This window comes from Calonectris borealis, chromosome 9, assembly GCF_964195595.1.
Source record: "Calonectris borealis chromosome 9, bCalBor7.hap1.2, whole genome shotgun sequence".
Classification (NCBI taxonomy): domain Eukaryota; kingdom Metazoa; phylum Chordata; class Aves; order Procellariiformes; family Procellariidae; genus Calonectris; species Calonectris borealis.
In genome coordinates, this window is record NC_134320.1 from 7,329,124 (window position 1) to 7,352,026 (window position 22,903).

At 36.0% G+C, this 22,903-nt stretch overlaps 1 protein-coding gene across 1 annotated transcript in view; it reads left to right on the top strand.

Annotated features, from left to right (window-relative positions):
- CLSTN2 (calsyntenin 2) overlaps positions 1 to 22,903 on the top strand; it is a 394,899-nt gene that overhangs the window by 158,585 nt on the left and 213,411 nt on the right. The gene's annotated exons all lie outside the window — the stretch shown is intronic.

A 22,903-nucleotide genomic window follows, 5' to 3' on the forward strand; every position in this document is an offset into this window, starting at 1 on the left:
GTTAGTACTTTATAACTGTCAAGGCCTAGACAAAAAATTTAATGGAGGTTTTGAAGATTTTTGTTCAGATTGCTGTATGGTAGATGTATGTCATATAGAAGTTTTTACTTGTATTAAGTCTATTTTTCCTGACACTTATTCTGTCATATTATGAGCTCCTTAAGCAGAAAAGAGTACTTTTGCATGTCAAGCAAGTTTTCTCTTAAATTCCCTATTTCATTAAAAATATTTTTTGAAGAAAAGGGAGAATATTAAGGCTTGATAGCTGTTCTGAAGATCCTAAAAAGATGGAGTTGTTAAAAAGATTATATTGCTTAAGAATGTTCATCTTTTATAAGGAAAGGAAATAGCGAAGATCAGTATCCTTGTTCTTGTGGAATACAGTCATGTTCAGTAAGTAGTAAATCAAAGTACTTGGCCCAAACAGCATTTTACAGCATCACATAAGAATTGTTATTAGCCATTTTCTCCAAAAGCATATACTGGCATAAACTCATACCCTACAAAACAGGGATTCACAAATTTTTTTGATATATTGAACCCCATTTTAATATCAAGATTGGTTTGTCACTCATGGTGCCCCATGGTTCTTGGTTGCACAGAACACTTTTCTTCCTCAACCAAATATGCACTGGGAATGTTCAGTGGAGGGGACTCAGCTAAATTTAGTCAGAGGTAAAAGCCTCAAATAGCACATGCATGGATACAGCAACCTCAGCGTGAAACGCTTTTGTCTGCTGATCAGTTCCTATGGCACTGAGTTACTTGCTAATGGAGGCATAATCAATGACCATTCAGAGATAAGTAGACAGCCTCTAACTGGGAGGTACTAATTGTAATCAGAGCAGATGTACTTCATAAAAAGATGCTCAGGATAAGGTGTCCTTAACTCAGTTACTAGTTTTTGAAGCAAAGGAAAAAGTACTTGTTTCCAAATTATTTTTTTTCATGTATTCATCAAGAAGCAATTATATGTTAAAACAAACAAAAAGTGTGGAATGAGACTTTGAATGATAAACAGTTGTCCGTAATGTATTTGAGTACACTTTTTTTCTTATAATGGTAACTTTCACATACACGTGCAATTCATTCTTCCAAATGTTTGTGGAAAACAGTAATGTAAACTTAGATGAAATCCTTGCTAAACTAAACCTATCTGTGAAATCTTCACGTACAGTTATTTAGGAATGAAGATCGATTCCTAGTGAAAAGATGCCCTTTTCGTTTTTGGGGGATTTTTATGTTACTATGAATGTTCCATCTTATATTTGCTTCTTTTACTTGCATTCCCTCGGGATCCTTACAGGGATTTTAGTCATATGTGTTGTTTCCACTGATACTTTTACAAACTCTTTTCTGACTGGGGGTTTGCTAGCCTGATTATTTTCTTTGTATTTTACATTGGGACAATCGACATGTTTTTCATGAATTAGTGATTTACTCTTCTTGTAGAAAATCATCCTTTGAAATACTGAACTTGCACAGACAGACTGGCTTTTGTGATAAAGTTTACATTAGACAGTAGGTTTAACTTAGTTTCTTCATTTATTGATTTGAATTATTTATATTTTAAGAAGTATTATGGGGTCTAGGAGGGAAAGTATTTGGTGTGTATTCCCTGATATTAGAATCATAGAATCATAGAATCATACAGGTTGGAAAAGACCTCTAAGATCATCGTGTCCAACCGTCAACCCAACACACCATGTCCACTAAACCATGTCCCTAAGGGCCTCATCTACACGTCTTTTAAATACTTCCAGGGATGGTGACTCCACCACTTCCCTGGGCAACCTGTTCCAAGGCTTGATCACTCTTTCAGTGAAGAAATTTCTCCTAATGTCCAATCTAAACCTCCCTTGGTGCAACTTGAGGCCATTTCCTCTCGTCCTATCGCTAGTTACTTGGGAGAAGAGACCAACACCCACCTCACTACAACCTCCTTTCAGGTAGTTGTAGAGCACGATGAGGTCTCCCCTCAGCCTCCTCTTCTCCAGACTAAACAACCCCAGTTCCCTCAGCCGCTCCTCATAAGGCTTGTGCTCCAGGCCCTTCACCAGCTTCGTTGCCCTTCTCTGGACATGCTCCAGCACCTCCATGTCCTTCTTGTAGTGAGGGGCCCAAAACTGAACACAGTATTCGAGGTGCGGCCCCACCAGTGCCAAGTACAGGGGCACGATCACCTCCCTACTCCTGCTGGCCACACTATTCCTAATACAGGCCAGGATGCTGCTGGCCTTCTTGGCCACCTGGGCACACTGCCGGCTCATGTTCAGCCGGCTGTCAATCAGCACCCCCAGGTCCTTTTCCTCCAGGCAATATTAATTTATGAACATTAATTGAATATGAATATGAATATTAATTTATGAATTTATTCATTAATTAATGAACTATATTAATAGTTCATTTCTAGGTAATATTGTACATTTGGCCTTGTGATCTGCAATCCATACATAATATTATAATACTGGTTGAACCCTTAATTCCCTTGAAGGACTTGGATTCCCTACCTGTTTGGAAAAATCTCTATGTGCTTTTTTAAAGACTATTGCCTTTTTAAATTTTTTGAAGTAACTTCTTATTCCTGTTTTAAATTTCTGCTTTAATATAATGTAATTTTATTTGGCTTCATAATATCACTAATTTTATTATAGACCTTTATCGAAAATTCGATTTGTGTAATGTATTTAGTAGGAAAAAACTGAAAATAGATACAGCTACAATATTAACAATATTCAGTAGCTGTACATTTAATAGTATTGTAATGTGGAATTTCTTCTATGGCCATGTTTTGTTTAAGTGTGGAAAGCTTGTTCTACAGTATAATATATCAGTCTTCGATTGTACCAGAGAATCAGTGCTCCAACAGTTCCTTTCCCATCACCCTATTAATATTTTCAGTATTTTGACCAACTATTGTAGAAAAAAAAAAATCTATAGTCTTTTGAAAGATTTTTCCGTGATTTTTTTTTTGTTGTTTTTAAATGGGTCCAGATTCAAGAATATATCAGGGTAGTTTCTGACCTGTGCTTAGATATCTACTTAGATCTCCTTGAACAAGCTATAATGAGACTAAATGTACGTGGTTTTTTCCTCTGGAACTACAGCCACCGCAATAGTTTACTGGCAGGTTGTTGGCTGTTCCATTGGTATTTTTGTTAGCTTATAGAAATAGAAATTTTTTCCAATAATATCAGTGTGTACTTGACTTTAAAAAAACCCACAAAACCAAAAACAAGAGAACCCCTCCAACAAACCAAAACAAAAAACAAACCCCAAACCAAACAAAAAAAAAAACCCAACCCAGCTGCTGTATATCCTTTCAGTTTTCATATGGGCGTAAATCCCATAGAAACAAAACTGAACTAACAACAGAAAGAAAACTCTCAAGTTAACCACCAGGCTGATGTTCCTAGGGAATGCCTGTACAGCTACGTAGCTAGATGTTATGTGAACAGTGTAATCTTTCTACTTTTCTTAATTTCTTCCTTTTTAAGTGCTCATCTTCCATCAGTGACAGGCTGAGGAAAATATACAGGGTTTATCATTTGAAAGGGGTGACAGGTATTGGTAGGTGAAATACATATTTATTTCATACATTTATTTACTAATTTATACCTATTTATTCCATATTTATTTCTATATCCTGCTAGTGAGAGTGTAATCCTTTTGGAACCATGCTTAACTTGTGGAAGTAAGGGTAGGTGGTCCTTATGTTTATGGCCAAGGCAAGGAGAGCTTCAGAAAGGAGGTGCAGTAGTGTCAAGTCAGAAAGTACGTCATATCAAAACGAGCGTGCTGGAGCCATGTGTTGGAGACTATAAACCTCACTGAGTTTTTGTCTTCAAATTGTCTGCCTTATGCTCTATAAAACAAAGTTAGTGTTGAGGTCTGGGATATCTGTAGATAGGCTAGCACTGAGGTCGCTAGGATTATAATGAGGACAAGATGTGCACTACTAATAGCAAATACCAGCAGATAATGAGATTGCACTGTTCATTCCATGCAGGAAAGCACTGGTCTGCTGTACAGCCCTTGCTTAAAGGAACCAGGAAGGGTTGTTTGTACCAATCACTGTAAAAGCTCCGAGAGTTCAGCAAGAGGAGCCGGCAATTAGTGCAGGTTTTCCAGCTCTGAGCTGTGTATTATCAGGGTTGCTTTGACAAACATACAGATCACCTTGCTCCTGTCAGTTGCCCTGGTGCACAGGTAGTTTATGTGTTTCACATTTATCACCGGAGCAAATAATTTTTCACCTAATAACTACTTTGTTACTAAGCACAAAAGGAGAACTAAGCTATTAAGACACATTTGGTATTCATCAATGATTCTGATCTGCCCTCAGTGCTTTGGTTTGTTTTCTATACCCATTCTCATGTTCTCATTTTTTAAGTTTAAATGTTAGTTGTGGTATAGACCTGCTCTAAACTATAAACAGTATTTTTGTTTTCTCTTCTGGAAACTTTAACATTTTTCCTAAGATCTGTGCCTTTTTTCCTCTCCTTGGCTACTAAGGTAAGTCTTATATTAACTGTCTTGTCAACCCCTTCTAGTAGTACACACATTATGGTGCATGTCAAACCCCTATTCATGGAGTGGTCACAAGACATAATGACTATAATCTGCACTTTTTTTCTCACCTCTGTCTAATGTTTAAAATCAAGGGTGATGACAGGAGAAAAAAGAATCTTCTGTGCAGTTACCCTCTCAACAAGTCTGTTGAGAAGACTAACGAGAGACTAACAGGACTAAATGCGCCTGTGAAAATGCTGGCTGTCAAATGTGATCAGCCTATTTCATAACTGGAGCATGAAGACTTTCACAAGATTGCAATGAATGGTCTTTGGTGTCTCTTTATCTTATGAATTTATTGTGCAATAATTGGAGTACATGTAAAATAATGGTATAAACATACTCACTTTCTCTTTTCCATGCAAGTACATTTTTCAAACCCCTAGTTCTGAAGGAAAGCTTGAAAATACCGTCGCAAATGGTTAACTGCGAGAAGTAATACGACCAGTTTTCCAAACTTCAGTTTGTCAAGTCCTGATCTGAAAGGGATTTTCACACACTGATGTTGAGATACAACTGATCTTTAAAATAACTAGACTCACCATAGCATCCTGGAGCCTTTTGCAGGGTATCACAGAAAAGAAAAAAAGAAGGGGGGAAAAAACCCACACACAAAAAAAACCCACAAAAAAAAAAACAACCACCAAACCAAAACCCCCAAAACCACACAGAAACTGCAAGTCCTGTAGAAATAGGTTATGCCTTCCATCCTTCTTTTCAAACAGTATTATGTAAGTGGAGTATGGGCTTTACTTATCTAATTTAGGGAAATCCATTGGAGGAATCTCTCTTTTAAAAAAAAAAAAAAAGAAATCTACCCAACAGAAGGGATGTAACATTAATTAGACTTGCACCAACCTGCAGGGTCAGCCATACAACAGTCAGCTATCACACGCTGGTTATGAGGCTGGAAATCACTTCAAGGATTTGACTTTCAGGCTTAGGAGTGGTTTGGCTAGAAACAAGGTGAGATCAACTGAATCAATTTGACAATGTTCTGTTTCTGTGATAGCAAGAAGCCCTCAGAAATTGCTTTAGGATTTTGGAAGGCTGTTTGGAAAGGACATCTGTCTGCATTTTAATAACAGCAACTCCATTTCATCAGCAATGTTGTGCAAAAGTAGATCTGAAAGGAACTTCAGGATGTCTCCAGTCCATCCTCCTGCCCAAGGCAGGACCCATTATACCTGTGTCATTCCTGATAAATAGTTTTCTGTCCTAATCTTAAAGATCTGTAGTGACAGAGATGCAACAGCTTCCCTGGGCAATCTGTTCCACGCTTCACCATATTCGCTGTTTTTCATGATGCTTAACCTGAACTTTCTGTACTGCAATTTTAGACCATTAGTTTTTGTCCTATCCACCATGGCTAGGCAGAGCAGATTATTCCCATTCTTTTTTGCAGCAGCAGCCTCTAAAAGCGCTGTGAGCATCTTGAACAGCACGGGGTGGGGAGAGCTTCAGCTATCCATTATGTTACTGATACAGACATGAAGCAGAGAAGTAGGAGGTACCTTTCAGAACAATGAGACGATGAATGCCCTTTTCACCTTGAAAGGTGAAAGAGCCTAACTCTTCACTGTGTCACCGATACTAGGCTGATACACTTGCATTTGAGTGCAACATGCCCACCCAGGCTAAGCTGGATAATTTTACCACAGTGAGTTGGGCCCATGAAGTCTTAAGCTGCTTTTATGCTCTTGATAGATTTACAGGTAGCCTTTTCTAAAAACGTCAGATGTGTGTCTTCCTGACTCCACACAGATAGGTACTCTATGTCTCAGCAGTTGCAAATCAGACTTCCTTTGCAGGTGGAGTCCCAGTCTCTGACTACGTTTTGGCTGTGCTAAAAGCACTGTAACCGATAAGGAGAGAATAAAACCAGCCAAGAAGGATGTCTGAATATTCACTAAACTACAAGCTGCATCCACAAACTCTCCCAAATCATCTTTGTTATTTTAGCAGTTCATAGGAGCGTGTATTCTCAGCTGCGCCACAGCAAATCCAGTAGTTGTCAGTCCACTTACACCCAGGGGCTGAACACAAAATCCCATTTCTCTGCTTCAAACTGTGAAGCTGTCTAGCCTTCTTGTTTGTTTGTTTTTATTGATAAGCAGTGGCATTAATAACAGAAACAATCTTTTTGATACAACATTAAAAATACGGAAATTATTTTTCAAATTGTGACTCTGAATACTATCGTTTTTAACTCATGTCAGCCAGCCTTAAAACATGCTGTCAGTTTATGATGCCCAGAATTCATCAGTGTTAAATATTTCACTGTGAAAATGATGCATGATCAAAAAATCTGAAGCCATGGAGTATTGCAGTTGTTTATAACAAATCACCTGCTGATTTTTTAAACTTCTATTTTTGAAGTTTACATTTATTAATGTAGCTTAATTAGTTAAGACTGTAGCCTTTAAAGGCAAAAAAAGAATCTCTTCATGGTGATCTTAACCTAAGGTAGAATAAAAGATTGGCAATAGCATAGTCGATTCCAGAGATGCTGGTTTTGACCTAAGGGATGCTGATCGTCGTCCAGTAAAGTTCATGATAAATGCTCAGGCTTCAGATTAAGAATGCACCAAAAAAATCACTCTGATAGTGACCTCTGTTGGTTAGTCCCTGAAGTTCAGAGATGAGGGGTTTGAGGGTTTGTTGCTTGGGTTTGTTTGGGTTTGGTTTGGGTTTTGTTTTGTTTTGTTCTTGAAGCTTTTGCCAATTAAGTTTGATTGCCTTTCTTAGCCGTTTTGACAGCAGTGAAATAAAAGCAGGCAACATTAATGTCTCGAAAGAATACTAAACATTCAAGAATTCAGACTGTTCTAATAGAGCTTTTAGTAGCTGCTAAGTAGTTTGTCATTGCAGGAGTAAGTGGTTAGGAAGAAAATTAGACTTTAATGCATGGACAGTGAATGTAAGCTGTTTCTGGCAGATGAAACCAGTAATGAATGAGAATGTTGAGATAAACTTTATGACACCTAAATATTGTAAATTACTTGAAGCCATAAAGAAGCAAGTAAAGTAACCAACTAATTACAGTTTGATGATATTCACTTGGGCTTTTAGACTACTTACAAAAAATATTGATGTGAAATAAATTGGAACTGGTTTGAATAGTTTTCTTTATAAGTAAGACTTGATCTTTGGAAAATTAGGGCAGGATATTACTGTGTATATGCAAACATACACATGAGGACAGGGACAGAATCTGACATTTTATTGTGCTGAAGTATCATACTAAATGACTACTTAATTTAAAAACTGTTTAATTAAAACAGGTTATAACTGAAGTTGCCAGGAAAACAGTGTCAGTTGTTAAACTTCTGGGCTGTTCAGAACACTAGAGATAAACGTAAATAGGAAGTACTGGAATTGCTAAGCCTATAGGTCCCAAAATTGGTAGCGGCTATTGTGCTCTGACTATGGATGTAGGTTTGGAGTCACACAGCTTCTTTGAAGCTAATGAAGACTTGCCATATGAGTACCATTATATTTAATAAAAAAATACAAACTTTAACCACTTGTTAGTGTTGTTGTCATCAGAACTAGGGCTGGTGATAGCTAGATAATCCAGTAAAACAAAGCTTTCTACAAAAAAAAAGAAAACATCCGTATATAGAATTATTCTATTCAAAGTAGCAAAGATCTGTGTCAAATTCAAATGAATTGTATTGTAGGAATTATTGTTATTCAGCAGCCCTGTCTGTGACAGGGGAAACTGAGAGATGCGGTTTTCTTGGACCTTCCTGCTAGTCTGCAAAAACCTTCAGCTTCACCTGTAAGATCAATAATTGTTGTGAAAGATAGAAATGCAATATAGAGTCATTGACAATTCTGGAAAACAATTGTTTCATTTGAACTGAATCCACAATCAAATAAAAAACTCCAATGAAACAAAATGCAATAATGTAGGAATGATAAACTCTTTTTATTAACCAGATCTAATTATATCAGGCAAGTTTTATAGGAAATTCGAAAAAATAACAGTCCGTGCTTCCCCATTTTATTCTTTGAAATTATACTGTTAGTCTAAGAATGTTATGTTTTTGACCTCAGAAATGTTTTGCTTTTTGTAAGAATTGGTTATGAATTTTAATGCAGTGTTTTTTTCTTCAGTGATTTTACTTTTGCTTGCAAAGCTAAGTATCCATCCAGGAACAATGACATTTTTTGTAAATGCTTTTGCTAATGCTTCAGTTATGGAATTTCAGAGCTTGTTCTAAATATGACTTGTCTATTTATAAAAAAAGTATTTATGTCACTATTAGAAAGTGAAATGAAAGCGTCAGTAGATGTTTTTGATTCATCAACACTTATTAATTGATAAAAATCTTTGCGCTGTATCTCAACAAACTCTGGTGAAGATAATACAGGCTATGTAAAGCATTGCTAATAAATACCTTTTTAGAGACATTTCTAAGTGAAGGTAAATGTTGAATCACTAGAACTAAACTCAGTGATACTGTAGTAATTTGTCCCATGTGCTGACTGTCCATCTTGTAAGGACATAGCTGCACAGAATGACACCAAGCAATGTGATTATCCAATTATATTACTAATACATAGTAGTATATATATATTTTACGCTGTGAACAATGTACCTGAATCTGCAGTTGAAATATGAAGGAATTTATTTCAATGAACTCTGTCCATTACTTTTTTATTTTCAACAAAATATTTTAAAATGCAGAAAGTAATTTATTTTGTTGAGGTACTATTTTAACAATTTTTTTCTGCAATGGAATGTTTTGGAGTGAATTAAGACTGTAACTTGCTTTTGAGATGTAATTTTTGCTATGTAGGTTAAGTATGGATTCTACATACTTCAGTAGTTCTCTAAAATCAGTGATGTTTTCTCAGCTATGAATTTAAATTCTGAATGTTAGAGGAAGGACAGCATCATAGGAAGTACATAATATTTTCCCTTCTGTGATGTTAAGTGACTTCATGCATTTTAAAATGTGATCTGAGTACACTCCCAAATCCACATAACAGATTCGTCAGCAAACTTAAAATTTTATTTAAGGATAGGGTTACTATTTGGTAGTAGCAGTCTTATGCTGATTTGCAGCACGTGTAATTCAGGTAAAAAATTCTGAATCCTCTGTTTTGGGATAAAAAGGATGAGGAATATTTCACTTACTGTGGTGTGAGTGATAGGTTGAGGGCTGCCTTAGGTTTGAACAGGCTCATATCTTCTTAAAATTAGTGCTTGCCAAATATGTGTAAGCAGGTGAAAAACATAACAAAACCCTGCTGTAGTAAGACCTCTTTGTTGTTATGCTTGCAGTGAATATCATAATCGCTTCAGTTCTTACAATTTCAGGTACAAAAAAGCATTTTTAAACATTTATCAATATAAATTGAATTATTTGAAAAATGATGACAGCAAGCATGAAGCTGGACAGTGAAGAGGTTGAAACAAACAAGAATGATACCCCTGTTACATTTTTTTTTTTCTTGTTGCCTTCATTAGTTTGTTTCCTTCATTATTTGGTATTCAAGTAGTAGTAAACCTGACCTGTCTATTTTTGCTTTCAAGGGTATGTCAACCTGGGAATTCAAAATCTATGGCTGTCTTTACTTGCAGTACCACAATAACATAAGGGACTCTCAGAGGGAGGGCTGAAAGAAGTATTGTGAGGACCTAAGTGAAGGAATAAACAACTATTTGGAGTCAAATAGTACAACTTCCACTGTAACCACTCTCTTCACACTTTCATTCCTTCCATGGTCTGTCCATTAATTCAATTATATCTATCTCCTTCACATAAATATTTCCTTCCTTGTGTGTGTTCCTATGTTGTCATATTCTTAGGTGGATGATGAATTAAAAAAAAAATCATTTGTAAAGGCATGAAGCGTTATTTACGCAGACTTAGAAAAATCATTTATAATACCATGAAGTGTTAGTAACATAACAAGTGGACTTGAAATTCTCACCACTTAGAAGTTTACTGCAACAAAATTGGTACTACAGGATTCCAGTTTTTTTTAAAAATAAAATCAATAGGCTAAATTAGTTATTAAAAACATTTTAAAAGAACAGCCTAAATAGGTACTTATTTAATCTTTAGAGTTCCTTTTGCTTATTGGTCAGTAATTCTCATACGGAAAGAATAGTTGAGAAACCCCACTTGCCTTTAAACCTGCTACTTTCCACTCACAGCTGGAAAAAAAGTTATTTTTCTGGACTAGAATAAACTCTCTCAATAAGCCTGTAAGTGCTGTTGCTCCCTTTGCTTGCTAGGGGAGCCTAAAAAATGCACGTGATACTACTTCTATGAAGCAAGAGGGGGAAGGAAAATATAAAGAATTCGAACTCTGGACAGGTGGTTTAGGGCATCGATATTCTACTCAATTCTCCTGCTTCTGGCTGTGTGAAATGGATCAAACCCATTTGTTCTCTTGGTCTACAGTTTCCTTCACTGTCTTTTTTTTTCTGTGTGTTTAGACTATAAAAAAAAAAAATCTTTTAAGTGCTTTTATCTCAATGACTATGCAGCGCTGAACACAGTCTCATCGTGCAACACCAAGCACAAGGAGGATTTGCTGTTCTCAGCTGTCACTATTTCTGTCCCATAATCTTTTAGGATATAGGTATGTAGTATGCTTATAGTAGATGCAACAATTGGAATAGTGCGGATGTTGAACCTGAGCTAACAATCACGCTAGAGATATACATCGATATGGTTACACAGGTCTATCGCTATGGCTGTCACACCAGCTCCCAACCGGTGAGGCAGATGCATTACTGAGACATTGCAAAGTTAGAGACCAGATGTGAAGAGAAAGTATTGGCAAATAGTGGAGTGGGGCAAAGGGGGGCGGGAAATGTATTCTTACAAAAAGGTTGAAGACTGTTGATACAGGATGCATTGTGTAGACGTGTTTAAGGTTGTTATTTCTCAAAATTAAAAAATATTTTCTTGAGTATTTAGTTTTGGGGTTCTGTTTTGTGAAGAAGAAATTAAATGCGTCCTGCCTTTTACTAGAATTGTAGAATAAGCCAGATATGCTTGTCATTGAATAGATTTGTATTTGTTCTTGGCCATTATAGATTTAATATCAAGAGATAAAATATCCAATTATTTATGATGAAAACACAACACATGATGTAAAGAGCCAAGTGTTTTCTTAATCATGTTACATGCATAGAGAAATGTCACTGGGATGTTGTGAATGGTACTGGTACCACTGAGATACAGTGAGGCAGCAAGGAGAAGTTAAGAGAAATATGGTAAGAATTTGCTGGGTTTTCCAAGGAGACATGTTGAGAACAACAGGGCTAATATAACATCTAGGTTTTGGTGGGCTTTCATTCTGCTGGAATTTTGTTATAGCAGGCTTCAAGGGACTTAAAAAAATCGAATTGCCTACATTTTCAGATATTTGCTAATCCAGAGAGGCTGGATGGTTTTGATGTAGCTACAGCATGTGGAAATACCAGAAATAGTTAAGTACATCTGATATGTTCAGTTGTCAGGATCCTTATTTCAGCTGTTACACAGTCACCTTAACTCTTCATGCATGTGCTGGGCATGAGAAGGAGCGTGGCAGAAAGGAGATATAAGTTGCCTTTTTTTCCTAAATGATTACCCTCTATTTCTTGTGGTGTTGCATCTTGCATTTAGTCTCTGTATAAAAGACACTTCAAGTTGGTTTAAAAAGCAAAATAAATTATTCTCTCATTAGGTATTCTGCTACACAAAATATATACCCATTTCAGTCAGGTAATTGGCCTTTGCAGGTAAAATATAGTAGATAACTAGATTCTTGAGGTGAGATTTGCTTTTCTTTTTTACTATTTTTGTATTTTGAGGGTTTATTTCTTTGTAGGCTGTTCTGTTTATTCCACCTTTCCTGAATGAAATCAATTCTGTAACTGCACTGTGTAAATTTAGTACAACATGAAATTCAAGGAACAGAGACAAAATGGAAGTCAACTCTTGGCCATAATAATCACAACTTAGCCATAATTTGCAAAATAGAACCTAAATATTAATCCACAGAAACAAACGGGCCTGCTTTTATATGAAAGTCCTCACAGTGAGAGTGGTCAGGGGGCTGCAGCACTTGCCCATGAGGAGAAGCTGAGGGAACTGTGCTTGTTCAGCCTGTAAAATAGACAATTTGGGGGGAACAAAGTGGTAGCCCCCCCGGCACCTGTGAGGAGGGGATTGAGACGATGGAGCCAGGCTCTTCATAGTGGAAGGAGGAGAGACAACAGATAGGAATTGAAACAAGAGGGGTTCAGACTCCACATAAGGCAGACCTTTTCACCAGGACAGTCAAAGATTGGACCAGGATGCTTAGAGAGAGTGAGCTACCTCCATCCTTAGAGGTTTTCAAGACCCAACTGGATAGAGCCCTGAGTAACCTGAGTTCATAGCTGCCCCTGCTTTGAGCAGGACATTGGCCCAGAGAACTTCTGAGGTCCCCTCCAGCCTGAATTGTCCTATGATCCTGTGATTTTATGATGTTTGGATGTTTCTTGCAGAAATTAAATTGCTAAAGAGACGGTGGGAGGACACACGAGCTTGTTGTAATGCTATATCAGAAAGATAGTGTGCTCGCTTTCTATGGATCTGAAGGGGATGCCTGTGTTGGCAATGACAAGGCCACTCGATAAGGGAAAGGAAACAGGATCTCCGTACCAGTGACCTGGCTGAAGTCTGGCGATGTTCTTTATCTGCATATTTATTCTCAACTGAGTCAGAGAGGAGAACAGGCTTCACTGTTTAGTGTAAGCCTTGCTTTTTGTATTGGAGTGATACTTTTATTTTTAAAAAAATTACTTTTAAAAAGGATCCTTAACTTTTTATGTAAACTATTCTTTTCACTCTTAACTACTATGGGTATGCAGAATACACACAAAAATGGAGGCCTACAAAATATTAGTTATAAATAAAAATTCCTAAAGCCAATTGTTTAACTTTATATGACTGATGAGCCATAAATGCTCTTTATGTGTCTGATGCTCATATAAAATTCAGAAGAAAGTACATTGAAGATAGTTGACAGCAAACTGGCTCTTACAGTTCACTCTTATGGCAAAATGACCAGATTGTATTGAGTGAACACCTTGGCAGTGGTTCATATCCAGATTGTATTATCTTGTATAGCAGTTCTGTGTTAACTGTAATCACATAATAGTCATGAAAGGCCACATGTCCCTTGTGAACCTTGACAGCATATATCAAGTAAGTACTTTTTTATGCGTCATTTTCTCTGTGGTTTTTTAGAGAGTGTGTCAAAAATAAGTAGACACTCATATCAGACCTCTCTTAGTATTTTTAAATATGACAGGTTATGATATATGCAATTAATACAGTTAGACATGCTAAAATGTTTAAAATGCAGTCTTTTAAATAAATAGTTAAATACCACTTTAAGAAGAAGCTATGTTGTCTGCTCTGGATTCATTTGGGGACTTTGTCTCGTAGTGGAACTTAATTTTCTGGTTAATTGTTGTTGTGAAAGAGACTGGTAGGGATTCAAACTTGTCATGCTGTCGGACATCTGTCTTTGTTTCAGGTTAATTGCAATATATTAATTTACTTTTAATTTTAAACAGCTTTTTAAAAGAAAGATTTTATTACCAGATATAATGGACTTTTACTGCACATGCTATCCCTTCTGGCTTTTTTTATATTCCTTTGATCTTCAGATATTATAGAAAATTAAGTGACAAAAGAGCAGAATTAAAAAAAAAAACAACAAACTCAAACCGCCCGAATACCCCCAAAACAAATAAACAAAAAACCCCCAACCAACCTTGATGATCTTACTGCTGGGACTATAACTTGATTTGTTACTTTTTATCTTTTGCAATGAAAAGCAGAAGAAAAAAATGAAGCTTTTGACTTCAGTCATAGGAGTCTAGTTCCCAGAGTTGTTCAGACTAGCTTCATACCTGCTCTTTTCTTTAGGGAAGTGAGTCATATTTTGAGTACGTGGGTTGAAGAAAACATTTTATTTGATCTAATTACACTCACTGTGTTATGCTGAAATTTCCTCCTCAGTAATTGACTTGTATAACTTCTTTTATTTACTTTCATTTAAAGTTTAAGCCATAAATAAACCAAAGATCTAGAACCTTCTAGTCCAAAACTACTTACCAGGTTTGAAAAAATGCATGAACAGTGTTGGCTAATCTAAAATTGCATTTTTCACTGAACACATTATTTACTCTGTTCTATACATTTCACAACTATTCATGGTCAGGGATTTTAAGTTAAATATCTTCAAAGGTTGCTGAAAACGTCTTTGTTTTTTCTTTGACCTACCATAAGCCTCTTTCATTATATGACCACTCCAGGCTTTTTGATGTATTTTTTGTATCACTGTGTTTACAGATACATGAATGTTTAAAGAAGAGAAGTTGCACAGATCTGGGTAGATTTTGTTGCCTCATTGTGAGTGACATTCTTATACCAAGCTGTCACTATTACTCATTTTTATTATCTGTTTAATCTGAAAAATTAGGGAGAGGGATGAATGAACTTCAATAATAATGCTATTGAACTAATGGAGACATAGGCAAGGAAATAACTCATTAATTACTGCTGTACAATTATAATATAAAATGCATGAAAATAAATGCTTAGATTTATATGCATAATGATGCACTACTCTGAAGAAAGATGAGACTCCTTTGTTCTCGGTCCCATGTTAAATAGCACAATCCTTTCTTTTGAAAGGTGTCATACTTGTTTTGCAACAACAGCCAAATGCATCTAAGTGCCCACTGGTCTGGGTTACTGGTTAAAAATGCCATCTAAAATTGTACAAGTAAAATTACACCATAACGCTTAAGATACCTTCCTGAGTGAATTGTGTCAAAGTTCCAAAAGGATCTAAAACTGTACGCTGGCTAGGAATATTAATTTAGTACCAAATCTAATGTATTTTTAATTGGAAAAACAATCCCAAACCAGAAGAATGGCACAATTAGAAATACCTAACCCCTAACTTGTGTGGCGAAGGCAAGCTCTTGACAGCTTCTTTGATGAGCTGCCTAAAATTGAGTGTTCTGAATACTCACCACTGTTTTCAGAAGCAAGTGGACTGGATTGAGAAAAGATATGCTTTGGTTATGGAGACATTGGGAAATTATTTGAGTGAAGATTACATGTTTTCATGAACTAGCTACTGCTATCTCACTATATGAAATTGGTAAGATAATTTGCATGGAGAAATAAGATTGGGGTCAAAATTAGCTGAATTATTTGTAAAATAAAATGAAATTGCTTTCAGAATACTTTAAGCTACAGGAGAAAAACTGTTCATTGTACACAACTGACACTGATGTGGCAATTCTCTTGTAATTGATAGATTATTGCCATACTACCAAGTCATCAAGTTCCTGCGACTTTCTGTGTTCATTGCTTAAATCTGTAGCTCTTAAGTACATTATTGCAAAAAGAATTTATGCTATTCTATTTAAGACTAATTCCTTGCTGATCATAATCCTCAGCTCTCTTCTGTGTGGTTTTTGTTTGGTCTTCAGGGAAACTAGATGGAAATTTTTCTTTACAGTTTATTTTGTGCCAGTAATTGGCTCATTGCAATGTGCAAATATCCCTATTTGCCCTGTAGTGGACAGAAATCTAGACTAAAGCTACTTACCCAGTTAGTCACTTGTATGTTTCTGTATTATGTATCATTGTTGCTATTCTGAGCAAGTAAAACATAGCATTAATGCTGTGCCACTGGAAAGAAATGAAAGACAGGAGGGTTACAGCAAGACTGCTTATGCCATCAGAAAGATCTGTATCTGCCAGACTGTCCTTGGCAATGGATCAGATTATTCTGAGTAACAATACTTGGTTATACATAGCTCTTAAAAGTTTTTGGTTTTTTTTTTCGTGTAGTTTTATCTATATTTTATATAGTTAACATGCATAGAACATTTAATTAGATTTTAATTAAAATTTATAAAAGTCAAACAGGGTTTTAGAAATGCCTTGGAAATGTATAATTAATCAACAAATGTTAAGCACAAGTCTATATTTTTCCTGCTTTGAGTCAGTAGCTATTCTCATTAAAAGTATTCTGTTGATTTACCTGAAAGGCTCTTCTGCAAGACAAATAGAGACAAAAATGTTTTGTGTAAAGAATGTAGAACTTAGAAGGAAACATCCATGCAAGTTTTCTGTACATCACAATTCTTATTACAAAGTCATTTTATATTAAGGGTGAGGGATAATTATGCATTCAAAGTAAACGTGGTAACCTTTCTGCTGCAATATTACTGCATGAGCAATAACAGAACCTAAAGATTTGTTAAACCAGAAGACTTTATTATAAACTGGTAAAATAAGGAAGTAGGAGGTTGACCCCGGAATGATACCCTGCATTCATGTCACAGATGTCTTTCAGGCAGGAAATTGCGAATTGAGTACACAAGGTTTTTGTGAAGTGTTCTGTGTTGTCCTAATTCTGCTCCCAGTGGAGACAGTTTTAGCTTTTTTGGGTTTTGTTGCCTCCTCCATCATGAGGGGAGGGCCAAACAGAAACATACTGGACTTCAAAATTTTTGGAGAAAACTGAATATATCATTCGTGTTAGTCTTTTGCAGTATTACACACTCTGCCACCTCACTGGTGCTACAGAGCCCTCATCATCTGCCCCTGCTGTGATGTCAACTAGAGCTGCCCAACTAATTGGCTCAGCCCAGTTTAATTTAGGAGGACATGCTAGTGTGTTTAAATGATGTGAAATCTCCAACCAATACCATCTATGCAGCTTCAGTCATCTTTTTTGATGCCCTAATCCTTTTCTTTGGATAGTTGCTCGCTCTCTCTAGTTCTTGCTCTCTCCGCCCGCCCCCAGTGTCTAACGGGTTGTACGTTGGTTTGTTTCTTCATGCCCTTCCATGACACTGAACTTGTGACATTCTGTTCTTACTGGAAACCCATGAAGGCATGAGTAGATAAAATATAGGTAGGTATGTTATAGACATTTATGATGCACATTATTTATAAACCTTCTGTTGTATAATAGCATCTTTTGGACAAAATTAACCTGCTTATGCATTTTGTATACACACAAACACTTGTATTACACTACTTTTGTAGTAAAGTAATTCACATCACAGGTCAGTTTCCCTCAGTTTTAGCATTGTCTCGTATCTTAAGATTAGAAAATAATACAAAGATGGAGAGAAAAATAACTAGTTCTGCAAAGTGGTTAGTTTTTAGTTACTTGATTGAATGTGACTCCAGTTTATTGATGTGCAATTAGCATGGTGATATAACTACTGCAAAACATTTATATTACCTTTGAAAATGTGAGGGAGTTGAATTTTTTAAATTTCTGATTTTTCCTTGATTTTTGAAAATCATAATGCCCTATAATTTACTTGCCTTTTCCCATCAGTTTTAAAACAAAAGGAAAAATATTTTGGATTAGCAAATGAAAGCAATTACCAGCCTATTGTAGAAATTGATCTCCATAAGAAAACTATATTTTAATTAAAATTTAATTCATTAATTTTAAAATTATTTAATTAATTGAATTTGAATTTAATTAAAGCATTTAAAATTAACTTATTCCTGTTATATTACAAAGAAATTTAAGTGACTCTTATTCTGCAGCAGTGGATATAACTAATAACCACAGTATTTCAGGCCTAACGCGTTTTGTTGTTGTTGTTGTAAAGTCAGGTGGATCCCTTTTTAACCAGCTGCTAAAAAGAAAATGTTTGAAAGGCGCATTGGTACTTGATTGATTTCTTAGTACATGTGACAGATTTAATGGATATTTGACATGACTTCAGCTCCTTACTGAGATGCTTGCCTTGGAGAGGTTCCAGGGCTGCTAATGAAAAAAGTTATGAATGAAGACAGGAAGAGCTAATGTTGTATTTGATGTGGAATCCAGAGGACATGCTTAATTAATAAGCATGCTAGAATTGAAAGGATGACAGTAATTTAACATCAACTTCTAGATGCTTTTGGACCAGGACTCTTTAGTTAGGACAGCAAAGCTTCTACATATCAACTGGCAACTTCACTGGAGCTGAGGGGCTGTTTCTGAATGGCCTTTTCTCCCAGTGCTTCACTCTTGCAGTGTCTCACTAAATGTATATGTAGGCCAAAGGGGAAAATTATGCAGCTCTGTTGACTTCCATGGATGTTTGCCCATTTATGCTGCTCCGGTGCTGTCCTTCTTTGTGGAAACTGGCTGGTGTATGGGAACTGCATACTAGGAACAGTATCATGAAAGGCAATGGAAATTAAAGCAAAGAAAAAGAAATCATGTGCAATGAAAAGTCCCATAAGCTTTGTATAAAATTTTTGATTAACAAGAGTCTCTTTGAATCAGATTTGGCCCAGCTGTTGCCATCTGTCAGCTTTTCAATGCCCTTTACAAAATACATTGTTGATCTTGGTCCAGTCCCTCTAGGGGTGTGCTGCTTTAGGGTATGCACCCGCGGCAGATTATCAGTGTCACTGGAGAAGCCAAAGGCTGCTGGGTATGGGGCTGAACACTCAACATTCAACTGATGTACTGAAAACAAAATAGTCTTATGCTTCAATCTGCAAGATTTAAGTAGAAGACACTGTCTACTGTTTGCTGGAAAGTGTGCTTTTATACTGCATATGAAAGCACAGCAGGAAAATTATAACTTTCTCCTAGAGTCTCTGTGTAATCTGTTTGCTTGCTGTGGTCTGACATACAGGTAGAAGTTATCTTGGTTAGAACTTTTCTTGCCTATGACTGTGGCTTTGTTATAGATATATAGATATAGAATCAGATATAGAAATAAATCCCCTTGAGCTGATGTATTCTTAAGTTTTTATTTCAGTATCGTGATATCTTCGTAGAAGAGAGGGAATAAACGGCCCAGGGATGAACACTTCCATGTGTGTCTAACGCTGTAACTATGCAGATGTAGAGGTGGTGGCTTAACTTCCTAAGAATTGAAAAATGAAAAAGACTTGATTTCTCAAAAGAGCAAGAGAATTTTTAGAGTAAGAAAACTAATTAATAACTCTGAACACGTATTTAAAGGTTGTGAAAAAACTCTTAATAAGCCAGAAAGCTATAGACTATCTTAAAATATGGTGATGTTTTAATTCTTTTGATGTATTTTAAACTGACTCACCATATGAAGGTTTGCTAAGATTTGAAATAACACTAGGTCAAAGGCCTTAGATAACTAGGTGAAGCATCTGGAGCCATAGGCTGTGTACATTTTGGGGTTTTTAACAGTTACCTTCTAGAAGGACAACACTGACTACCATGACGAAGCTAAGGTTGTAGTAGCTAAGTTTTCATTGTAATTTAACTTAATGTGAATTATCACTAATATTTTGCTCACAGTGCAACTTCTGTATGAATTCGTCTGTGATCCAGCATAAGAGACTGAAGTACAGCTACTTTGTTTAAAATAACATACCATTTCCTAAGCCATTTTTTGAAATTCCTCTACCCAAGATGAAGTTATTTCTTATGCTCAGCCTCAAGAGTGACTCTTTATCATAGAAGATACTGACTTCTCTTTAGATTACAAGTCTAAACCATAAATAAATAATAACAACTTTTTATTAAATCATTTTGGGATAATTTTATTATGAAAATGTGAGTTTTTGAACTCTCTTCCTATGATAAAGATGCAAAAATCCAAACATCAGAAGTGAAAGCAGATTTAAGAATGAAGGTTCAGCTTTGAATAAAAAAGTGAAAACTGAGTCATTGTATTCCCAAAACTAATGGGAAATAATTTAAGGTGCTGTAATAAGCTGTACTGATCTTAGTTTGTAATTAATTTTTGAGATTGATAAGTCAGTAGGTACACTCTATGAAACAGAAGCCTGAATACACAAAAGGAAATAGATGTTGAGTGTTTCAGGTAGTTTTGTGAATCAAATCTGATGTATTTTAAACTGAGTTAGTCTTTATCTTGTGTGAAATTTTCAGACTTAATACTCTTTTGCATTGAAAGGGTGAACTGCTATCATTCAGTATAATTTATTGAAAACTCTGTTTCGTTCGTGGTATTGCACTATGCTTTTCTGCTTTTTGAATGAACCAAAGCTGCTTTGTTGTGCTGTCTTTTAAGTTTACACCTGAGTAAAACCAGACTTTTAAAGAGGTTTGCACTGATCAGAATTGATCAATTTTTTATCAGGCAACCAAAATAAGTAACTTACCACACTTCAGGAGGGTGCAGAGCACAAAACGAGAGCATAGGAATGAATATTTTAGTATTCTGCACTTAAGCCATTACTTGCTGTTTCTGCTGATGACAATGGAAACAACTTAGAAAAGGAGTGAAAGAGAGGAGCCTCTCTTCTGTTAGTTGTCAAAAAAACCTTGAGTTGGCTAAGAAAGGCTGTGATCTGCTAGCTTATATTTCCACCTCACACCTCACCTGTCAGCTAATTTTCTCATACACTCATTTTATCCTGTTCTTATCTAAGAATTATAAATTCTCGTAATTTCCTCTTTGACCCAGGGTATGTATCTGTAATTGTTCTTTAAAGGAAATGGAGCCCAGAGGACTTGGGGAAATCAAAATTTAATTCTTTCCTCTGACACAGATTTTGGGCAGTCACTTAAGTGCCCAGTTTAATTACCGTTCATTATTTGGTGACCATCAATGTGTACTTAAGAATCTGTTGAAAAAAATAACTGTTATTAATATAATTGCTGCCTTTCATGTTCCTCATACAAACCTATTGACTGTTATGTATGCAATCCTTCCTCTTTCATATTCCAACATTCATTTGAATTTTTTTCGTCCTGCATATTCCTTTTTGTTTTGCAAGATGGCTTCCACCATTTTCAAAAGTGTGGTTACTTCGGTTTCATGACCGTATCTGAACTGGTCAAAGTACAGGCATATACATCAACTTCCTGTAAGTATATATATATGAACATGTGTCTGTGTATATTTATTTCCTCACACATAAAGAAAAAAATTCTTAGCAGTTTAAAACCATTTGAGTATTTCATTTTTTTTACTGTGTAAACTTAAAAGAGGTAGGATAATCCTGAAATGCAGCTGTTTACTTCTCATGTCTTATTGCAAATTTTTCAATTGCCTCAACTTCGTAAGCATTTAATTTTAGCTTTCTTACCATTTTGTTTATCTTAGTCTGCACTTGAAATAGAACTTAAAGACACAATTCTCATGCTCTGTTGTCTATCAAATTATTCTAGATATAATCAGTCCATTAGTGCGAGAATGAATTACTTTTCCTAAGTGAGACAAGCCTTTTCTGTTCTGCACTGCGTTTCTGCACTATGGGTTCAGCAGCACAGGTCAGCAGAGCAAAGCAGGAAAAGCTGCAGTGCTCCGTATAATGGCGTGTGTAGAGATGTACAAAGAGGCTAACAGCAAAACATCTACAGAATGGCAACTTTGTGAGTGTGTGTGTATTGGTGAGGGAAGTAGCATTGCCTTCTTTGGCTCTTAATACTGCTTCTTAAATGTCTTCCTTTTTTTTCCCAATCTTGTTCCTCTGTTAGAATTCATGATTAAAACACAGAAATGAAATTACTTTCAATATTTTGATTACTGGTTTTCTTCACAAACAGGCCATAGCATATGGTCTCTACTTACAGAATGAGTTTTTTAAATTTAGACAATACAGTAATTCTGACTTCAGTGCTATTAAATGATGACAGAAAGGGTCCTAGCTTAGAAAGATGATCCTGAACTTACTTGCTATGCTTCCTTGATGCATAAGCTTTTTCACTTAGATTTGAAAGTTTTGGAGGTGAGCCAGCTTATAAAATACCCAGGACCTTGTGCTATGTGTTATCTTATCCTGTTTCTATTTCCTGTGCCTGGAATTGTGTTATGCCATCATGCTGGAAAAACCTTGAGAGCCTGCACATTACTCCTCTTGCTACAATAGAATAACATCTTTCTGGGTGCTGAGCCCTTCATGCAAGGGGCAGGATATTCCCAGCTATTCGGTTTTTGTGCACTTTAATATAAATGACTGTGCATGTCTAAGAGGTTATACACAAAGGAAGGCTTTTTCTATTTTTGCTTGTTTCTAGGGGTCTTCATCATAGGTGATGGAAATTTATTTTTCATTTAATTTGGTAGGCTTTTAAAATTAAACGGGGGTTGCTCTTTCTGTTGCACCACAAATATATATACGTGTGTGTGTTTATGATCTGTTTTCCTGTCTTTTTTTTTCTTGCCACACAATAATGTAATAGTCTTAGCATTTCTGATCGAATAGTGACCTCATCACTAACATTGGAACCTCATGCCAGTACAACCAGGACCCTTTGACTTGCAATGACATACATCTAAAGAGAATTACTTATATCAATGTTGCAACTATTGGTGGTT